Genomic DNA, 4929 nt, shown 5'->3' on the forward strand with positions numbered 1-4929 from the left:
GAAAAGCGATCCAGCCAGCAGATTTGGGAACCGGAGAACTGATTACTTTAAATCAAGAGCCCCCTAGAAAATCTGTAATTTGGAATTGCCTTCTGGCTGCCTCTTCTCCATGCATCTTCTGTTCTAGGAAAAAAGTCTCCCTTTTTCACACCCTCATGTCATGCACCCTGGGAAGATCCACAAAACACAGACGCACAGCCCAAAGTTCCAAGAAGCGGTTACTGGTTCAAAGAGAGACCCCCCAAGTGCTTCCACAGACTGGAAATCTGAGAGAGCTGCTTACTGGCCCAAAAATGCCAGACTCACGTCTCACTGGGGAATGTTCTGGCGGGGTGTGCGCATGCTGTCTCTTCAGTTGTGTCCGACTCTTTGGGACCCTTTGGATTGTAGCCCACCAGGCTCCTCTGTCCATAGGATTCTCCAGGCAAGAATTCTGGAGTTGGTTGCCGTGCCCTTCTCCAGAGGATCTTCCGGACCCAGTGATTGAACCCAGGTCTCTTGTGTGTCCTGCATTGGCAGGTGAGTTCTTTACCACTAGTGCCATCTGGAAAGCTCCAGAAATGCCAGACTCACAGCTCATTGGGGAAGGTGGTGATGAGGAGGTCCCTTATTCTTTATTAAAATCTATTTGTAGGAAATACCACCACCTACCACACTGTTCAAAAGAGATGTAACCCTGAGCCTATTTCAGGAAACTTTTCCAAAGTGACAGGAAAGCCAGACATGGCTTGGAGGGAACTAAGGGATAAAAGAGCCTTGTCTTAAAGAGGCTTGTCTGTCTTAGAGCTAGGCAAGTTCAAGGGATCAGGGCTGAGACTAGGTAAGACTATGGGAGTGGCCCAAATTTAAGGGAGTGCTCACTCTCAGGGTGATACAAGTGCAGGGTCAGCATTTAAGAGCCAGTGCCTCCTTAAATTTGGAGCCCTAGGTGTCTCTCCCCAGTTTCGGCTGCTGTGGAGGGCCCCTGGGTACAGATGATCAAAGCTAGCTACATCAGCCAGAGGGCCTAGGGCTTCAAATTCCAAACTCAAAGCTCAACAGCCCACTCTCCCAGCTCCAATCTCAGCAGATAATATAACAGCCACCATTACTGAGCATTGTGTATGTGGTAAACACATACATTAGCTCACTTAAATGTGAATACCTTGTGAGGTCGCACTGTAATTATCCCTGTTTTGCAGATAAGGAAACTAAGGTTTTGAGAGGTTAAAAGACTTGCCTGACTTCACAAAGCTAGTAAGTGGCAGGTGGGATTAAACCAAGAGTTCAGTGCACCAGCACACCATCATACCATGATATTTTAAAGCTGAGACTATTGAAATAATTAACTCTAGAGTCCTTCCAGCTCTCACAACTTCATCTACAAAATTGGTGCCTAGCCTGTCTCTCCTGACCTCTAAGTCAGCATATCCAAGTGTCCATTTAACATAACCCTCAACCCAGGGCACCCCCAAATCCATCTTCCTCCCCATCCTGCAGTCCAAATCTCAGCCAATGGACCCTTTGCCCCTTACCACCCAGATCAGAAATATTGGGCATCATCTCAGGCTCCTCCCTCCCCCATCACTCCCCATATCTGAGCAATCCGCAAGTCCTGTCGATTCCACATGGATCCAAATCCGTCCTTCCTTCAGTTCTCGTGGCCTCCGTTTCACCCACATCATTGATCGAGCACTTCTGTGCCATGTCCTTTGCCAGTGCTCAGGGGAGACAGAGTGAAGAGATGGACACCCAGACAACTACCAACCACTTTGAGAGAGACAGGCAGAGAGGACCGAGAAGCAGAGAGGAAGGAGAAGATGACACAAGAGAGATCTAGAGACAACCACCCTCCCACCACAAGTGAAGAATCAGCCTGGTTTTCACACGAAAAGACCCCACCTCGGTCCCCTCTCCACCTTGCATCCTGCTGCCTGGCACAGGCCTTGGGAGCATAAGATGGTGCAGCCACAGTGAACAGCTCACCAAAGAGGAAGGCAAGACGGGCAGCTGCAGCAGCAGGGAGCCTGGCTTCAAGAGCCGAGTCCAGGGCCAATTGCTCGTTTGAGCCTCAGTTTCCTCACCTGCCAAAGAGGGACCATAATAGACCCGCTCGGTGTTGTTATGAGATTCAAATGAGATCATGTATGAAAGTGCCTGGCCCACACTGGCACCTGGTAATAGACTTTTTAAATAAGAGATTTATTTTCTACTACACACCTGGCATTTCTGGTATTAAACCAGGAAGGGCAGGAGAGAGGCAGAGCCACAGAAATGGTTTTAGCACCTGCGTGTATTCAGCCAGGTGCAGCAGAATGCTGCAGCTATTCTCAGGCAGGAAACCAGAGCCATTGTCTCCCCTTCCCTTAGGGCTGAAGCCCCCCTCCAAAGACCCCTACCATAGCCTCCCGGGGTCGGGAGTAGGTTGTGGGAGAATGACTCTTACTACCTCCCTTGGCAGACTGAAATTTTCTTGTATTATCAATTTTCCAGTCCATGTGTAAAGTCTGGGACATATAGTGTATGTTGGGTAAGTGATACTGAATGTATGGTTGGCTGTGCCACTCTTGGGGAGAGTGGGGGCAGGGAGCTGGGCCAAAGGGGTGAGAACCCAGACTTTTCCAGTTCTCTGTGTCTGCCTGGCCCCCTCCTTTGGGCCTGCTTCCCGGAGCCAAGCAGGCCGGTGTCAGGGGGTGGCCCAAGGGCTAATCCTTGTTTTCAGCGTGGCTGGGCCCTCTTTTCACAGGCCCTGGGCCGGACGGGATGCGGCTGAGCATCCGGGCATAAGATGGCCAGTGAAGGCAGCCCCTTTCTCATGGGCCTGGATTCCAGGCGGCCCAGCGTCTGAGTGGAGCCCCTGGGGCGGGAGGAACACAGTGGCTGGGCTGGGCAGGCCTTTGTCTGACCATGCTGGGTGGATATTCAGGCTGGCAGGAGGGATTAATGGCCAGGGATTGGCCCTGGGGCCGGCCTTCCCACTGCCCTTTAGAGGCCAAAGGCCCAGGTCAGGGCACACAGTGTTGATGGCTCACTAGATAGGAGTGGAAATTCCCACCCTGTCCAAAGCTGTTAGCGTCAGCCCCCAAGGCTCCCTGCCCCCAGCCCCACCTCTGCAGAGGCACCATGAGCCAAGAGGGGCTTCGAGGCAAGGAGCAGAGGGTGGGGGCCAGAGCTTCCCAGCCACTCTGCCTGGGAGAGAGGGCTGAGGCTGAAAGTTATCTTGGGTCCTTGCTCCAAGATTCACAGCCACCCTAAGAGGGCCCCCAACTTCCTCTCCAGAGCTCTGGAGAAAAAGAGCTATGTTAACCCAGTGAGGGTCCAAAGGACCAGCCTGAGCTGTCACTAGGCCCTGAAAGGCTTCCTAGGATATTCTTCAAATACCCTAGTTTGACGGAGAAGTCACTGGCAACCCACTCCAGTGCTCTTGCCTGGCAAATCCCACGGATGGAGGAGCCTGGTAGGCTGCGGTCGCTAAGAGTCAGACACAACTGAATGACTTCACTTTCACTTTTCACTTTCATGCATTAGAGAAGGAAATGGCAACCCACTCCAGTGTTCTTGCCTGGAGAATCCCAGGGACGGGGGAGCCTGGTGGGCTGCCATCTATGGGGTTGCACAGAGTTGGACACGACTGAAGTGACTTAGCAGCAGCAGCAGCACCCTAGTTTGAGACCACTTTAGTCATTTATTCCTAAAGCCCTCCATCACAGCTGCCACAGAACCCATAGCCCAGAGGCTGAAAAGGGGCTTAGGAACTCAAGGAATTCTTGGAGACACCCCCACCCCAGCCCTGACACCCAGGGATCCCAAGGGCTGCTTCAGGGCCTCTTCCCTCTTACCTCTAACACCAGAGCTGCCCAAGATACTGCTCCTTCCTCAGAAGTCAGGGGCAGAGAGTTGCAGCCTGGTGAGGGGGCATGTTGGGTGCCCAGTCTGGGATGCCTTTTCTAACCAGGCTGCTCCTGAACCAGGGATGAAAGGAGCAGCCCCACCCTTACCCACAGAGCCTGAACTCTGCAACACTTTCTGGGCTGAGTGGCCTGCACCAGCCTTGGAGAACGGAACAGGGGCAGCAGGCCTGACTCTGGAGAGAGAGCATTAGAGAAGAACCCAGGAGGAGGCTGCCCCTCGTTTTGCGTCTTCATTCCTCAAGCACTCTCATTCAGCAAATCCCAAGCACCTGTGTCTAGACTGTCCTAGGTGCTGGGTCAGTGATGAGCCAGACTGTCCTCTGCCTTCACTATGCCCTGGAGAGGGCAGCCATGCAGCCACTGCCCATACAGGGTGGTCAGTGTGTGATACAGGCAGAGAAGGGATGGTAGGGGCACAGAAAAGGGAGCCCACCCAGCCTGGCAAAGCCAGAGGGCTTCCTGGAGAGGGTGGAAGTCCAGCTGCAGGGGGGCAGGCCCAGGCTGGATGAGGGCTCATTCTCTGTGCCCCCACCTCATCTCATCACTGCACTTACTGAATTCCATGCGTCTGTCTCCCGCATTACGGGTACTGTGTCTCACTCATATTGGAATCCCTGGCACTTAGTATAGTGCCTGGTACAAGTTGATAGTGGATAAATGTGAATCAAATGGTCAGAAGGATGGCTAAGTACTGGGACAAGAAAATCGAGGGTGCAAAGACGAGAGCATATAGTCCCTTCTGGGAAGTGCAAGACTTTCAGTATTTTTCTACGAAAAATGAGATGAGCTCAATATCCATGACAACCTAATTGGGCAAAGAATTTGCAAAAGAATAGATACATGTATGTGTATAACTGAATCAGTTTGTTGTATACCTGAAACTAACACAATATTGTTAATCAACTGTGTGCTCCAATATAAAGTAAAAAGCTAAAAAAATTGGATGAGCTGAATACCTATAAAATTCTTAGGACACTGCCTGACACATCAATACTGCTTGTTGGCTATTTTAACTTTTTTAAATTATTATTTTCAATAA

This window comes from Bos taurus, chromosome 3 (assembly GCF_002263795.3).
Source record: "Bos taurus isolate L1 Dominette 01449 registration number 42190680 breed Hereford chromosome 3, ARS-UCD2.0, whole genome shotgun sequence".
NCBI classification, from domain to species: domain Eukaryota; kingdom Metazoa; phylum Chordata; class Mammalia; order Artiodactyla; family Bovidae; genus Bos; species Bos taurus.